The sequence below is a fragment of the Pseudochaenichthys georgianus genome, chromosome 3, assembly GCF_902827115.2.
Source record: "Pseudochaenichthys georgianus chromosome 3, fPseGeo1.2, whole genome shotgun sequence".
In the NCBI taxonomy this organism is placed as follows: Eukaryota; Metazoa; Chordata; class Actinopteri; order Perciformes; family Channichthyidae; genus Pseudochaenichthys; species Pseudochaenichthys georgianus.
Genome location: NC_047505.1, coordinates 14,070,419 through 14,089,004, shown reverse-complemented (window position 1 = coordinate 14,089,004; position 18,586 = coordinate 14,070,419).

Here is an 18,586-nt window from a genome sequence, read left to right as displayed (position 1 = left end):
GTCAGTGTTACACTAGACAGAGTGGAAAACAGAGAACCTCCCTGCATGAGACATGCGGCAGGTACAGCACGTATCTTGAACAAGATTTCACACATTGTGATGAGCCATCCTTTGACAGTACTGACAAACACACAGCATTGTCTCTTTTGTGAACTCAAGTGCATTCACAATGACTTCAACGAGACAGACAAGGCTGGAGAAAACTCTGACAAAGGCACACATCACATACACTAAGTGTAGGAAAGGAAATAGAGGTTCTGAGTTCGAAACCATACTTCCAGCAACTTAAGGGATTAGTGGTAGATTTTTCCACCCAGGTTGCAGAGGCAAAAGGGGGACCCGAGAAACACGAAGCGAACACTGCGGAGTTCGTCTGGCTGAAAGCGATCAGACCCAAGTGGCTGAGACCCAGGTTCTCTGGACCCCATCGGGTGATGCAGAGGACATCTCACGCTGTCCGCTTGGAAGGGAAAGGAGACATCTGGTACCACTGGAATCAGTGCGCCGTGGGGAAACCTCCGGGAAGGACCCTAGACGACCTCATCACGGACGTGGTCTGCGCAGAGGAGGAACCAGACGACAACACTCCTATCACCGACCCAGAGGACAACACTCCTATCACCGAACCAGAGGACAACACTCCTATCACCAACCCAGAGGAGGAACGGCACTGAGGGAACGAGGCAGAGCGGGGTGGATCAACGCTTCCAGATGGCGTCTGTCTTCTCGACCGGAGGCTGGCGTGTGAAAGCTGTCATCATCCCCCTCATCCTGGGCCTGCTGTACCTGTCCAAGGTAGCCCTGCTTGATGAAGCTGGGGCCATTCCAACGACAGGTGGCGAGGGCTCTCGCCCCTCGGGGGGAGAAAGTAAGGTGCTCTTATCTAAGGGCCCAGACCCTGAGGGCAAAATCACACCAACGGGCCAATCAGTGCCTAGCGACAAAGACAGGTTGTTTCCAAGCACCACACGAACATTCAGTACGATGAGAGAGAGACAAAGAGAGAGACACAGAGTGAGAAGAAGGAGGAATGCCCCTCTCTCTGCTCACGAACCACAGAACATTTCTTTTAACTGCCCAACTGCAATATGTGACTCACCAAACTGTGTTATTAAGTACCCTGTGTTTTTTAACAAGGGGGGCGACTCCACGGTGTGGAAAGCGTATCCAAGGACACAGTATCAGGAGTTCCGGGTCTCGCCACGGATGGTAAGAATAATACTCAACACCATTGCAAATATGCCCCCAGAACTGTGGTGTACCACGGCAGAACAGTTAAAATACGAGTCCCAGTGCACGACAAGGAAACCAGATTACAAAGCTCCCGATTCGGGGGTCACCGGATGTGCATTTATTGAACCAGAGCATGAAACACGTTTTCCAAAGAAGGCTTTAATCGCTCCACCTAAACTAACTAAGACCAATTCGGCAATAAGTTTAATGTTAGACTATGCACACGAACGTAATGTTAGTAACTGTTGGCTGTGCCAAAACCTGCCAGAATCCGTACATTCTCCCATGTTTAGCCCCATTCCTTTCTCAAAAACTGACTACAGTTATGTTAGCTGGAATGACATAGCATCCCGCATTGGAGATGATGCCGAGGATTGTTACACTCCATCGTACCCAATAAACTCTGAGAAACCTCTAAAATACAAGGGTTTAATCTCGCTCATTGTTGAGACAGTAAATAAAGATTACCTGCCAGAGGGCTTCAAACAGTTGACGGTCCTGAGACTAATATATGTGAAGAAATATATTAACCTAGCTTTTGAATACAGATTCCAATTAGCTCTAGCCCAGACTAATTGCTCGGTTAACTTTGCCAGTCCAATATGTACACTGCAACCACACACTCCATCTTTATTAGTTGAGGCTTTGGTAACAGTAGTGCCCTGGTTTGGCTCCAGAACAGTGGACTCAGTTGTGGTTAAAATACATGACTGTTCACAGCCATTACCCTTAGGTAAGTCCCCTACCCGTGACTGTTCTGTCTATGTTCCCCCAGTTGTAGTACATGAGTGGAAGAATGTGTCCATCTGTTTCCAGAATGAAAGAGGATCTCTTACCTCTCCAGATGTGGGACACAGCGACTGTAATACTGTAATAACGGTGCAGTTAGCCAGAACGCCCCTCCCACAGAGAGTTTACTTAGTTTGTGGGGACCGAGCCTATGGCTGTATGCCTTATGACATTTTCTATGGCACCTGTTACTTGGCCTATCTAATCCCTTTAATCCGTGAAGTAAAGGCTGATGAGATTGCAGCTATACTTCCCTCTCTACATAGGAACAGCAGGTCAATTACAAAAGGACAGCGGATGGCTAGTCTATTGTTACCATGGTACGGTATTTATGTTTCTCAAAAGGAAATTGTGGCGTTGTCCAAAGTAGTGGAAAATCACTTAAATGCATCTAACACCGCCATGTTAGCCGAACATAAAGAATTACAGGAGGTTAGGACTGTGGCATTACAGAATCGTATGGCACTGGATCTTCTATTAGCCGCCCAGGGGGGCACATGCAAGGTGATTGGATCTGAGTGTTGTTCTTTCATCTCTGATGCTACTCCTGAGGTAATGGACATGGCTCATGATACCGCCAGGGGGATAAAAGAGTTGCATGAAACTCATGGGTTTACCCTTGGGGATTTAACTGGAACTTTTGGATCGTGGGGTGCGGGGTTGGTTAAATTTGCTGTGACCGTTTCAATGTTTATCCTAGTTGTGCTAATTGTGATAATCTGCTTGGTCACTGTAGTTAAACTAGCCATACGAAAGATGACCAAAACCGCCCTCCAGGCTCCCCAGACACTAGTAGGATATTCCACAGTAAATGACTCCTTGTTGATGTACGACGCCCAGCTTTCAGATCCGTGGGGCTCAATCACGGCGTCTGCGCCATGGGGACCCCCACGAAATGAATGACAAGTTGATTAAAATTGATACTCAGAATGTAGAAGATGTATATATCTTTTCGGGTTTTTACACTACGCAATAAATGTCTGATTCTTCATTTCAGATTTTTTAACCGTGTATTGGACTAAAATAAATGTATTGATAAGTGCCTTACTTTGGACTAAAGCGTAATGAAGTATACGTGGAGTAATGTTAAAGCTTGAAGACACTGCAATTTTGCAGATTACAGATTAATTCAATCACCACTGTGAAGGTTATACTTTAAACTGTGAATTTCAACTGGACCTTTACAATCCAGATTTTATACCTCAGGTGGATTTCTAATAATCCTAACATTTTAAATGTGTTTTTACTATAAGGGTCTTGAAGCAAATCTTTGAGATGCAAGCTATTTTTAAAGTTTGTAATTTGATGATTGAGGAGGACTGAAGGATAAATGATAAAAGATGTTATTTGGATGTTATTTTACTGTTTTCTTCTATGAGAGATGATTTTCTATTACGATTAGCGGTACTCAATCATTCTGATTGAAGGTTTTTTATTAACTTTGTTGTTACTAAGTAATGTAATTGATGTATGGAGTTATTTACATATTTTGGTATTTCTACACGGTCATATGAAGTTGATATGTGGAGCCATTCCTGAATGTTTAAATAGTCTGAATCCCAGGTTATAATGTGAATGTCTTGGAATAGTTGGTCTCTTAAGTGGAGACCAAAAGGGGGATTTGTAAGGGAATATTTGTATGTATTCATGCAAACTATGAAGAAGCTTAAAAAGGGAAAATGATTTGGGCAGAAAACTGTGAACTGGTTTTGGGCCTGTTAACATGTGGTTTTTTGAGGACAAAGGAAGAAGGGGGGAAGGTGAGGAGTTAACATACAGTCATCTCAGATCCCTGTGATAATGAAGCTGAGCCACTGTGATTGGGGAACTTAAGATGTGAGGTGTTGATGATATTTGGGCAGCCAATCACGGAGGTCTGGAAGGGAGGCGCAGATAACTCCTCCTCTTGTAAGCGAGGTATTTAGACAGGAAGCACGCTGTGTGCCCCCTCTTTCCTCTCGCAGGCTCACGTGATATCAGGTAAATATGGGATCCCACAGATAAACTGTATTTAATTTGTACTGTATTGATTGTATAGATTGTATTGCATTGTTTTATTACCATTAAAGTGGATTATTGTTTAACGGTTACTTGGCAGAATTGGATTCCTTCCTGTAAGAATAACCAGCATGTTTAGGGACGCGCGGAGATTTGAGAAAGCGGACCAGTTGTCCACACAAATCTCCTAACAACACACACACACACACACACACACACACACACACACACACACACACACACACACACACACACACACACACACACACACACACACACACACACACACACACACACACACACACACACACACACACACACACACACACACACACACACACACACACACACACACACACACACACACACACACCATTTGTATTGTATTATTGTATGAGAGAGGTTCCAGGTTGAATTGAGGCGAATATTTGTAATGTTCAGAGGTTGTTGTGTTTAATATTCATGAGAATATTTGTCATTGTTCAAATGATAATAAACATTTTCATAAAGCATATTTGCCCACTCATATGTTGATAAGAGTATTAAAAACTTGAAAAATATTCCTCTAAGGTACATTTAGAACATATCAAAAATGTGCGATTAATTTGCGATTAATCGCGAATAAATATTTGAATCGACTGACAGCCCTAGTTTTTATAAAGTTGGTGTCAAAATCATCCGCATCCCTAGCCTTAGAACCTCTTAACCCTAAGATTATATTTTTTACCTCCACCTCTGTGATTTCCTCCAGGTCAAAAACGGGGTGTGTATCCACAGTCGGGCTAGGTGAGACCTCAGATGGCGGGAAGAGCTTTGTAATGTCCAGAGCACTATTTAAGAAATACTAATTTAGAGAGCTGGCCAACACTGCAGGGTCTTTTATCAGGGCATCATTGATTTTTTATTCTAAAACAATATTTTCCTGTTCGGTTTACCTAATAGTTTATTTAGGATTTGCCAAACGTTTTTACTGTTACCTTTCGCACCTTCAATTATGTTGATGAAAAACTTTGCTTTGGCCTGTCTTATTGTTTGTGTTACCTTGTTACGAGCATGCGAGAATTTCTGTCTATCAGTGGATAGTCCGGATTTCAAGCTCTGCTTTAATAGTTGGTCTCTAGATTTCATTAGATTCCTGCACTGTAGATTCAGCCAGGGAAGATGATGTACCTTCCTGTCCCTAAGGCACCCTTTCCTTGAGAAGGAAGACATTGTATCATTCATTTTAGATATAAAAAGTAGTGCTGTCAAAATTATCGCGTTAACGGCGGTAATTAATTTTTTGAATTAATTGCGTTAAAATATTTAACGCATTTAACGCATGTGCAGAATGGCCCGCCCCATACGTGCCACCAGTGGCAGCGCCAGGGTATGGCTGGGGTAGGCTACACCCATACCAAGAAATGGCTTAGCCCCACCATGAAAAATGATGTTAAAGTAAGCAAAATAAAGTCTGCCAACTCGTGCGGAGTAAATTGCACAGACAGCAGTTAGTAAGATTGATTTCAGTAGCCACGGTTTTGAAAACTTTTGTCACGTAATGATCGACTTCTCAATAGAACATCTTTGATAACGGCGTGGTGTTGTTGCAGGAAGTCCCGACGCAGAATACTGTTGCTGTAGTACAGGGCAGAGCCATATAATAGTAATAATATGGCTCTGGTACAGGGGTGCACATAACTGGTACGCAGGTTATGTGCGTAATCTGAAATGCGTACCGTCACTTGTGTCACAAAGCGCATTTGCGTACCGACGTACTTGTGAAGCTTTTCCAGAAGGCGGTTAGATCACCGGACGACAGAGTCGGTCTCCGTGTGCACAGACAGGGCTGCTGTTAACGTCGGTCTGTACAACGGAACTGTGCCAAAACTACGCCAACCGGCTGCGGAGGGAGAATCCCCCCTTCACTGGAGAACTGCGCTAAAACAGCTGATCACAACGTTCACACTCTGTGGTCACGAAGTACTCCACTAGCCCCCCCCCCCCCCTCTGTCGACTTTCCTGAAGTACTCCCCCGTTGATAGAAATCAACACGTAATGAATTAAGACCCCACGGTTTGATGATTGATAGGTGTGTGGGTTGTCTTTCATTTTGACATGCAGAAAAATGTTATAATAAACATAGATACTGTATGTTAAATTGATATATCCGCCTTCTTTCATTTATCTTTCCATTCCCACAACAATATACATAAAGAAATGGCATATTTTGGACATAGTTCGAATGGTGATTAATCATGATTAATTAATTTTTAAGCTGTGATTAATCTGATTAAAATTTGTAATTGTTTGACAGCCCTAATAAAAAGATTACCGTTTTCACCAGGGACGTGCACAGACATTTAGAGGGGCTATTGCTCTACACTAGAAAAAGGGCCGCCCCCGACCCCCCTGAAAACGAAAAAAAAACCAGGGGAAAAAATTGTTTGCTGTCCATATCTCATTAACATATCTAATGTTAGTAACTATTAAAGATAAAATTCGGACAATTCTGTTTTAATGTAGTTTGACCATTGTAACTGCTGTGCCTTAAATAAAATCACTAATTGATTAAACCAGTTCAATACACATTATTCTTATCATTCATTATGAGCACAGTAACGGTAAGGTATCTAATTACTTATTTAGTATTCCATCACTTAATAACAGATGGTCAAACTAAAGTAGAGACATGGCAGAAATCCTACAATGAAGCGGGACATTGAACTGTTCTCCCGTATGTGAGAGAGGGCAATCAAGAAAAGAGAGAGGGGGAGTTTACGGAGCAGATGAAAAGACACAGAAAGACCGAAACACAATAACAAGTATATTTAGGTGTTTTTTTTGTAAATAGCCGACGGTGTGAAGAGGAAGTAAAGTCCCTGGTTTGTCCCCTATACTCTAACTGCCATGAGAAAACTCTAAATCAATTTAAGCATATTTAAAAACGGGAACATTTCCGGGGACAGATTGACCCAAGGATTGGCCACCAAAGCCAGGCAGGCACATGATCACCATAGCCATATGAGGCCTGACCGGACTCGGGGGCTTTCCTTTGCTTTCAGCTGTCAGATTGTAAACAAAGTCACGTGACTGGGGGCAGATGACAGCGCTGACGAGGTGACTCTACAATACTAATTATGAGCTTATCATGTTTATTCGGCCACAACAGAAAAAAAAGACTTTCGCTCTCTCCAGAGGGGCAGGTCAGCCAAAAGTTCAAAAGGGCCGTTGCCCGGGCAATGTCTTCAGAGGACAGTCAATCAATCATTTTCACTGCCACCATAAAACGTTGTTGCAGGTTTTTGGGGATGAAGCGAGAACCCAAGGCAGGGGTTTTAGGTGTGGCCATGAACCTTTTTTTTGTGAGTTTTCTGGCAAAAAGAACAAGATTATGGTCAGAAAGTTGTAGGTTTTAACTATTCTGTCAGCTTTGTTTGTAAATAATAAATCTATAATAGTCTTAGAGGTTTTGGTTATTCTAGTCGGTTGATCCATTAGTTGTATTAAGTTGTGTTTATCCATGATCCGTTTTAAGCTCTATTTTGTTTGTCATTCCAGTTGATATTAAAGTCTCCTACAATAATTAGCTCCTTGTTGGAGTCACAGGAATTCAGCAGGAGTTTTACCTGGTCATAGAAATCCACCTTAGCGGTGGGTTGTCGATACAGGCAAATCATGGTGAGGGACATTTCCTCAGATAGTTTGATTTCCACACCAACACAATCAAATTCAATATTAGCTGGGAGTGCAATCTCCCTACAGGTAAAGTTATTTCTCACATAAAGCAACACACACCCTCCTTTTCCCTTCAGTCTGTCCTTCCTAAACACATTATATCCTGACATAGATACCTATCTCTGTTTCTTATCCTATATGTAATAGAACTGCTCGGGTCTTGATAGATTGAGTGGGGAAGTCCATGAGATCTTTCTATAGGGTTATCAAGAATAACTTTTATCCAATGACCTTTTCCCTCTCTGTCTGTGTCTGTGTATTCTCTTGTTCCGATTAACCCAGCCAAATCTTTGTTCTTGTTTTGTATCTATATCTACGCCGGGATCCGGAGTCGAGGCTGATCCTCTTGCTGTAGTCCTGTGTCTTGGATCCTCTATCCTGAGTTCTGGATTAAGTCGTGGACTTCGGGTCGTGGCTGAACCTGTCTCTGCGGTCCTGCCTTGGGTCTCGTCATGCTGCTTCCCTGATGGCTTCCTCAGGATTGTAGCTAACATCCTCGTGGATTCATCTTCTTATTATGTTATCTTATGACACATGCATTTCCTAACATTCGGTCTATATGCTGTAAAATGTATTATCTCTTCGATTTACACACGCCATCTATTGCACGTCTGTCCGTCCTGGGAGAGGGATCCCTCCTCTGTTGCTCTCCCTGAGGTTTCTCCCATTTTTTCTCCTTAAACTGTGGGTTTTCTCTGGAAGTTTTTCCTTGTACGATGTGAGGGTCTAAGGACAGAGGGTGTCGTTTTTCTCATACTGATATTCTGAACAATCTGTGCTGTTGTATTTGCTGTAAAGTGTCTCTACAGTAGGCTATTTTTATTTTATGTACAGCACTTTGGCTCGACCAAAAATCGTTTAGAAATGTGCTATAGAAATAAACTTGATTTGATTGATTTGATTTGATACAAGAGTGGATGGTGACAACTGTTTTAGCCAAGATTCCGATATTCCCAAACAGTCAATATTGGACTCAAGGAGGAGATCTTCTAGCTGTTCATGTTTATTGCAGATGCTGCGGAAATTTAAATGTCCACTGAATAGTCCCTTCGGTTGCACCGAGGATCCCACACTAGTTTAGCTTGATTCACTGTTTGAAACCTTTTTGTGCAACAGTGTTTTTTTAAATACAGGATTTCTAGGCTTTACCTCGGTGCCGTTGTTGACAGTGGAGCAGTCAAAGCTAGCTGGTGCTTTATGGATCTCTGCCATATCACAGACAGAGAGGAGTCACTTTCATAAACTATTGTCAGCTTTTGGAACCAAATCAATAGAACTAAAAGGAAGACGGGGACGGAGGAAATAATCTTTATCTAACATCAATAGTCTTCTGGAATGAAGATGATCATAAAACAAATCTTCCGGGTCAAATTACGGAAGACTTAAGACGGTAACTGTATCTCTTTATGCTTTTGTAAGTGCCTAAAAACAAAAGCTCACAACTGAATTCCTGCTGAAGTTTAAAAAATAAAACATGCAACAAGGTCCAGAAAGCAGATTACAGCATGACGCTAGAGCACATTGCAAATGATAACTAATTATACATATAATCCATACCATGGATTTCCACATCAAAAACATTTTTCACTGTAGATACTTTGAGTTTAAGAAAGGCACAGGTCTACTAGAAATATACTAATCTATAATAAGTAAAGTCATGTAATGAATAATATCAATTTATCATAATCGTATTATACATTTTCCTTTTTAAATTTGACTCATTGAAATGCTCACTTGTAGTAATTACAAAAACACACACTACACAGACAGGACCCTGCCTACAATAAATAAAAAGGAAATGACACATCAGTCAACACATTCATAACACCCTAAACCACTAGCTAAACATGTGTTATATTGTAGGTGCAGTTATCATAATGGTAACATTAACTGAAATATGCAGGAACTGTAAGGCAAACATGAATAGGAATGGAAATTCGTCACATAAGACGAGGAGGAACCTATTGCGGTGAGCATGTTGTAACTTCCGGTTGTTGTTTTTGTTGTTGTTGTTGTTGTCATCTCCGGGTATCCCGTGTGCCTGTTCTGTTGCTGATAGCTTATTAACTTAATTTAATCGATCGTTTTAAAACTCTTGATCACGGCAACTGCATGACGTTGTAATCACACGTTACTACAGCTTAAGCACTCACGACTGTAACTGTAACTCCACAGTTGCCGACACTCTTTTCGGGTTTGCTAACGGTAGCTACTTTAGCTTGATAGCTAGCCATGGCTCTTTCCCCACCCTCTGGTGCTATTTCCTGCTCTTCCTGTCTCATGTTTGGTTACTTCCCGGCCTCCTTTACTGGTAAGGATACATGTGTTAAATGTAGTATAGTTGTTAGGTTGGAGGCGGGAATCATAGCCATAGAAGCCCAGCTCAGAAAGTAACTCAGCTAAAGTAAAGCCCATGTTAGCATGTGCGGACCGGCAAAAGGTAGCTCCTCTTAGCCGTCCCCCGGCAACTCCCGAGCAGCAGGGAGACTGGATGACTGTTCTGAAGGGGCATAACACGAAACCCGCAGGTCCCCACCAACCCGTTCACGTATCTAACAGATATTCCCCACTCAGCGAGACACCCGCTGAGAAGCCAACTCTGGTTATTGGTAGCTCTATTATGAGACACGTGAATTTAGAGACCGAAGCCTCCACAGTCACATGCATTCCGGGGGCCAGAGCGGGCGACGTTGAGGCTCATCTTAAACGGCTGGCTAAAAATAAACATAAATACGGTAGGATTGTTATTCACGTCGGTGGTAATGATGTTCGTTTACGCCAATCAGAATGCACCAAACTTAATGTGGAGTCGGTGTGTAGTTATGCTAAAACAATGTCGGACACCGTAATCTTCTCTGGTCCCCTCCCCAATCTGATCAATGATGACATGTATAGCCGCATGTCATCATTTCAGCGCTGGTTGTCTTGGTGGTGCCCAGCAAACAATGTGGGCTTCGTAAATAATTGGACAGCCTTCTGGGGAAAACCTGGTCTGATTAAGAGAGACGGCATTCATCCTACTTTGGAAGGTGCAGATCTCATTTCGCAAACATTTCAGGGTTTTGTGGACTTAATCCATGACAAACTGGAGTTGAGACCAGGAGGCGGAGTCGCAGTCTTACACGCTTCTCTGCGCTCTCTCCTAGGCAGTCATCCATAGGAATCCCGAACCCAATAAAATACCCAATATTCGCGGTGTGTGTGTCTGCCCAAGGACAATTTAAGGTAAAACCTAATAGAGGTGTCATACATAATAATAAAAGTAAATGTAACAACTACTACAGTGCAACAAAACAGGAAGATTAAATGTGGTCTCTTAAACATAAGATCTCTAGCATCTAAAGCAATATTGGTAAATGATTTAATATCAGATTATATAATGATATATGCTGTCTCACTGAAACTTGGTTGAGACATGAAGAATATGTCAGCATAAATGAGGCCACTCCACCCAGCCATATCAACACTCATATTGCTCGAGGCACGGGCCGAGGAGGTGGAGTTGCAGCAATCTTTGACTCAAGTTTACTTATCAATACTAAACAAAAATTAAATTATACCTCCTTTGAAGCCTTGTTTTTAGTCTTCCGCATCCGACCTGGAAAACTTTGCAGCCAATCTTATTTGTTACAGTGTATCGTGCACCAGGTCCTTATTCAGAATTCTTATCAGAATTCTCTGAGTTTATCAACTTTGGTTCTTAAAACAGACAAAGTAATTATCGTAGGTGACTTTAATATTCATGTTGACGATGATAAAAATAGCCTTACTGTTGCATTTAACTCTATATTAGATTCTGTTGGTTTCTGTCAGAGTGTAAATAAACCAACCCACTGCTATAATCACACTCTCGACCTTGTTCTGACTTATGGTATTGAAATTGAGCAGCTATTGGTCGAACCGCATAATCCTGCTTTACCCGACCATTTCTTAGTAACTTTTGAAGTACTATTACGAGACTACAAAGCATTAGTCAAAAGCTCTTGCAGCAGAAACCTATCTGTTAGTGCTATAGCCACATTTAAGGAAGAGATTCCACCAATACTTAACTCGATAGCATGTCTGCATGTAGGGGAGGAAACGTATACAAAATGTACACCACCCCAAATTGATCATGTTGTTGATAGTGCTATAGATGCGCTGCGAATATAATTAGACTCTGTTGCTCCTTTGAAAAAGAAGAAAATAAAACAACATAGATTAGCTCCATGGCATAATGCCGAAACCCGCAAAATAAAGCAAAAGTCTAGACAACTTGAAAGGATATGGCGTTCCACTAAACTTGAAGAATCTCGTTTAATTTGGCATATTACTCTCAATGAATATAAGAAAGCACTGCGTAAAGCGAGAGCAGCCTACTACTCTTCATTAATAGATGAGAATAAGAATAATGCAGGATTTCTTTTCAGCACTGTAGCCAGGCTGACAGAGAGCCACAGCTCGATTGAGCCTTCTATTCCCATAGCACTCAGTAGTAATGATTTTATGTGCTTTTTTAACGATAAAATTGTTACACTTAGAAACAAAATTAATGACCTCTTGCCTTTGACCAGTATAGTGTTATCAACAGCTCCCGGAAACGTAAGTTCTAATATTACACTAGATAGTAAACTAGAATGCTTTTCAGCCATAAACCTTGAACAATTACATTCAATGATTCTCTCTTCTAAACCATCAACGTGCATGTTAGACCCAAATCCAACTAAGCTGTTGAAGGAAGTTTTTCCATTAATTAGCACTTCTTTATTAAATATTATGAATATGTCTTTATTATCAGGCTATGTTCCACAATCATTCAAAGTAGCAGTGATAAAACCGCTTCTTAAAAAGCACAACCTCGATCCAGAGGTTTTAGCCAACTATAGACCTATTTCTAATCTTCCGTTCCTCTCAAAAATTCTTGAGAAAGTGGTCGCAAAACAGTTGTGTGATTACTTAAAAAACAATGATTTATTTGAAGATTTTCAGTCTGGCTTTAGAACACATCATAGCACAGAGACAGCTCTGGTTAAAGTCACAAATGACATTCTAATAGCCTCAGACAAGGGACTTGTCTCTATTCTTGTTTTGCTCGATCTCAGTGCTGCATTTGATACTATCGACCATGATATCCTATTGCAAAGACTAGAGCACTTAGTTGGCATACAGGGAACTGCTTTAGGCTGGTTTAGGTCCTATCTATCTGAACGCTCTCAGTTTGTACGTGTTAACGATGAATCTTCCACGCAAACCAAAGTTAGCCATGGAGTGCCACAGGGCTCAGTGCTCGGACCTATTTTGTTCACATTATATATGCTTCCGTTAGGCAATATTATAAGGAATCATTCTGTAAACTTTCATTGTTATGCGGATGATACTCAACTATATTTATCAATCAAGCCTGATGAAATTAATCCTCTAAATACAATTCAAGACTGCCTTAAGGACTTAAAAACGTGGATGACCTTAAACTTTTTGATGTTAAACACGACCAAAACTGAAGTTATTGCACTTGGCCCTAAGAATCTACGAAACAAATTATCTAAAGATATGCTAACTATTGATGGCATTAATTTGGCCTCCAGTGAGACTGTAAGGAATCTTGGTGTTATATTTGATCAGGATTTATCCTTTAACGCCCACATAAAATCAATTTCAAGGACCGCCTACTTCCATCTACGTAACATTGAAAAAATCAGGCATATCTTGCCTCAAAACGATGCAGAGAAACTAGTCCATGCATTTGTTACTTCTAGGCTGGATTATTGTAACTCTTTATTATCAGGGAGTACCAAGAAGTCAGTCAAGTCGCTTCAGCTGATTCAAAATGCTGCGGCTCGTGTACTAACCAGAGTTAGGAAAGGGACCACATTACTCCTGTTCTGGCTGCCTTACACTGGCTCCCTATAGAACACAGGATAGAATTTAAAATTCTTCTTCTCGCCTACAAAGCCCTTAATGGGCAGGCGTCATCTTACCTTAAAGAACTCATTGTACCCTACTGTCCTACTAGGGCATTGCGTTCCAAGAATGCAGGGTTGTTGGTTGTTCCTAGAGTCTCTAAAAGTACAATGGGAGCCAGAGCCTTTTCTTATCAAGCTCCACATTTGTGGAATCAGCTTCCAGTTTGTGTTCGGGCGGCAGACACCCTATCCGTTTTTAAGAGTGCGCTTAAGACCTTCCTTTTTGATAAAGCTTATAGTTAGGGCTGATTAGATTCAGCCTCTAGTTTTGCTGATATAGGCTTAGTTTGTCGGGGGACATCTTACTTCTTCCTTCTCTCTGTCTATACCTGTGTACTCTCATTTTCCGATTAACCCAGCTTCCCCAAATGTCTTTCTTTTGGTGTCTATATACGCTGGGATCCGGAGTCATGGATGATCCTGCGGTCCTGTGTCCTGGATCGCGAGCTCTGGATCTTGAGTCGTGGCTGTGGTCCTGGATCATCGGTCCTGGATGGATATCCTCGTGGATTCATCTTCCTATTATACACACATGCATTTCCAAACATTTGTACTACCTATGTTGCAAATGTATTATCTTTTCAATTTACACACGGCATCTATTGCACGTCTGTCCGTCCTGGGAGAGGGATCCCTCCTCTGTTGCTCTCCCTGAGGTTTCTCCCATTTTTCCCTTTAAAGGGATAGTGGAAATTGAACCCCAAATAGTTTCGTTTTAACTTATATACAAGCATAATTACGTACCAAAACAATCACACCTGATTACAAAAATATAATAATTGCCTTACGCATGTTAGAAGCACTTTATTGCAGCTTCCCCGAACTTTTTTAGAAACGAAATGATCGATTCAGCCAAACCGGAAGTGAGGACAACTCAGGAAGACGAAACGATAACAAACCATGGCGTCTATGCAGAATGAACGTGGAAGGGCAAATATACCAGACAAAGAAGAAGGATTGTACGAGGTATCCAGTGATGATAGCGAGTCAGAAACATCCTCTCGGCTTTCCTGCGAAAATGTAATTTTAGGAACTGAATCTGAATCCGGTTCAGTAAGCGACGATGGTGAGAATATTGAGCCAGACGATGGACCATTACGTCCTTATTTGTTCGAGCCCGAGGTGATGGAGTTAGTTCACGGCATGGGCAATGGCGAGGATGACCAGGACCAGGCGCCAGATGATGCACCCCTACGCACAAATAATCTTGACTGGTAGGTCCCTAAGCATAGCTCACGCTAGGCGCTATATTATATATTGCAAAAGTTGGCATGCATGCACTGTAGGCCTATGGCTATGCCCGAGGATGACTGCATGTAGGGTACATTTCATAACATACCAGGGTCAGGTTCACATAAATGTCACATTTATTATTGTATATGTAACAGCCTTATGGGCATTAATTACATGAATACATTTAAATGAATTGTATACTAGCATGATATACAGCTAGAGCCAATCGGTCTTTTGACGTAGTAGGGTCCTAATCCTAGGCTAGCCAGGGCTGCCTGTCAAGTGTAGGCTGTACTCACAGTACTGTCAGTCTATCATGTCTATATGAGGACTGTAGTGTACACATTCACACTGTGTACCGGATTATCGGATGACGAGGCCTCCGGTCGCCTAATCGACAGGCAATAAATGCGTTGTACACAATGGTACAGGCTAATGATGCATTAAATCAGCCAGAAAACATAATAAAATACTCGTGCCTCGTCCAATGTTTGTGCCCGTCTTCCTTTGTTTTCGTCATCACCCGAAGATTCCCGAAGTATTTTGTTTCATTGAGGAGGGCGTGGTCGGGAGCAGTAAAATTGAAAATAAAATGAAACTAGGCGCATGAATAAAAAAAATGTGTTTATTATGCTTATTTTTAATAAAAATACATAAGTTAAACCCAAAATTCGCGGATTTCCACTATCCCTTTAAACTGGGTTTTCTTCGGAAGTTTTTCCTTGTACGATGTGAGGGTCCTAAGGACAGAGGGTGTCGTCATTGTCATACTGATATTCTGTACACACTGTGAAGACCACTGAGACAAATGTAACATTTGTGATATTGGGCTATATAAATAAACATTGATTGATTGATTGATTGATTGATTGATTGATTGATTGATTGATTGATTGATTGATTGGGTGGATCAGTTTATATGGATCTGGTCCCATATAAACTGGTAAAAGATACCACATGAATATACAATACTGCACATGGGACAAGTTGGATGCGCTATTAAGGAATCAGACAACTTAGACAAGTTCCTTATTCCCATCATTCACGTTAAATGGGAGAATGTGTTATTGATTCAGAACAGTTCTGATGTTTTTGACTCACACTACCTCACATTAGAAATACATTTCTTACACCTGAGTCTGGAGGATGATTTGGTTTGATTGTGTTTGCACTATTGCTGTAAATTATGCTGACCTTTCAATGCAGATGGGCCTGTGTCATAACTCAAAGTCAAAGTAGTATCAACACATCTCCAGTCCAACAATACCTGCATTTCACTTTTGTACACAGATCTAGAAAATATATAACTTGTGTGATTTTGCTCAACAAATCTGGGTGGAAGTTAAAGTAACGTTTCATTGTTAGCTCCAGGTAATCAGTTATATTATAGGGCTATTAGCAAGTTAGCAATTAGCATATAACAATACGTTATGAGCTGGAGTTCCGATTCTATATAGAGCCAATGGCGGCTGGCCCATAGGGGGTGATAGGGCGCCGCCCTTGCTAAACCACACACAAGGAAATGCTTTTCTATTTTTTTAAACTTTATTTAAATTGCTTTTCCTATACACTGTATACGTATGACTGAAGTACTGTGCTGGGGCGATGGAGAAATCACCCCACGGAGGTGGGTCTCTGTAGCATGTTAGCCAATTGTTGATTCAAGATATTTAGGAGTGTAATACAATGTAGCCAATCAGCGTCCTCAAAACTTCTTCCGGAGGGGCGATTCTTGTATCACCCCAAGTAACTGATATAACCAGGACCAGTCTCTGCTGGCGCCATTTTAACAACAAAGACAACGGTGAGCGTGAGCACTACCCCAAGACTCAACCCTAACTCTGTGAAATCTCTCATCCAAGAGTCGTTTGAGAGAAGAAGTTTGGCGGACAAACTTCAGGTGAAAGAGCTGGACCCAGATCAACCTGATATTGTCATTAAACAGCAGGATAGAGAGAAAGGCTAGCTGGCTAGCTGGATGCAGTCATGCTAATGCCTTATTTTGCTTTCATCGCTTGGTTTTTAAAAACAACAGGGACAGATGCAGCATGGACAACAACTGGAGTGAGGGATATGAAGCACCTGGCTGTCTGAGAAAGTGAGGAAGCATGAGAACACCAGCGCCCACATGGACAATGCTATGAAGCTAGCCACGCTAGGCAGAGTGAACATTGCATACGCAGCTGGACGAGGGCCACAGGATTGCGGTCAGGAAACACAATGAGGAGGTGGACAAAAACAGGAATATTCTATGCAAAATAATCAATTGTGTGAAGTCTTTTTGGGGCGTTTGAGTTGGCTTTGCGTGGGCATGACGAGACTGACTCTTCAGTCAACCCTGGAATTTTCAGGGGATTGGTGGATTTTGTTTCCTCCCTGGACACTGTGCTGGAGGAGCACCTAAAGACCGGCACCATTTTTAAAGACGGTACAAAACGAGCTGTTGGACTTCATGTTGTCAGTGCGGAGGGATTACATGGAGGAGGTAAACAGCGCTGATTGTATCGCCATTCAAGCCGACGAGACGACGGACGTCTCCATCTACTGCCAGCTGGTGCTTCTACTACGCTACGTCGACGCTCAGGTAAATAACTATATTTTGGCTGAGAAAACGTTTAGAAAAGATCAGTTCCTCACTTCCAACTGTCTAAATGTGCCATGTCATCAAAGTGAATGAACATCATGTATCACATCACAATTATATTTGTTTTAGTATTTAAAAAGGAAAGAGAAGACACTCAGATTTGGATAATAATGCAGATAAAGTAGTTAATAAACAAAGTTTGTAATAACAGGCTTATTCAGGTGTCCACCAGGTCAATTTCTAGAGGAGGCCTAGTTGTTATTGATTCTAGGTTAATTTAGGCCTAGTTGTTATTCATACTACACACAGGACAAGTGCACTGCAGAACGAAATTACATTGCATATGTTTTGTTTTTAAACAGACAAAAGTAAAACATAAATAGTTTATAATGAATGATATACATAATATATACTGTAAACAACAATGACTATATTGCACACAATGAATATAATTGCACATTAATGAGTTTCATGGCAAGTTAGCAACCTAAACTTTATGTTTTGGATCAGGGCCTCCATTTCCTCTCTAGTGTGGACAGTGCATCTGACCAGCCGCAGGAGCCCATTAAGAGACGGAGGACAACAGAGGCTGGCTACAGAGGTACGTTGTGATATGTCAGTGCTTGCCCTATATATATATATATATATATATATATACATATACACACATATATATATATATATATATACATATATATACATATACACATATATATATATATATATATACACATATATGTATGTAAAATTAATTGATTAACTCAAGAATCATTGTTCAGCAATACAATGTAATCATGCGATGTTAGAGGGATGGTATTTCATATTTTCTTACAATCAATGGCCTCTTTATAGCGTTCCAAATCTGCTGCAATACAATTTCTGAATGTAGCGATCTACAATCCCATCAAATCTTGTTTGAAAATATGATCCTGTTTTACTTGGCAATTTAAGTCCATCTCAGAGAACGTCCTTACTGCCAGCCTTGGCCATGTGAAGGCTGCGAAGCAGAGCCAGACAGTTCAAGGGGACTGAGCTGGAGCATCCTTCCTTTCTACACACAACCTCGTCCAGAAACCCCCCTCTCGCAAAC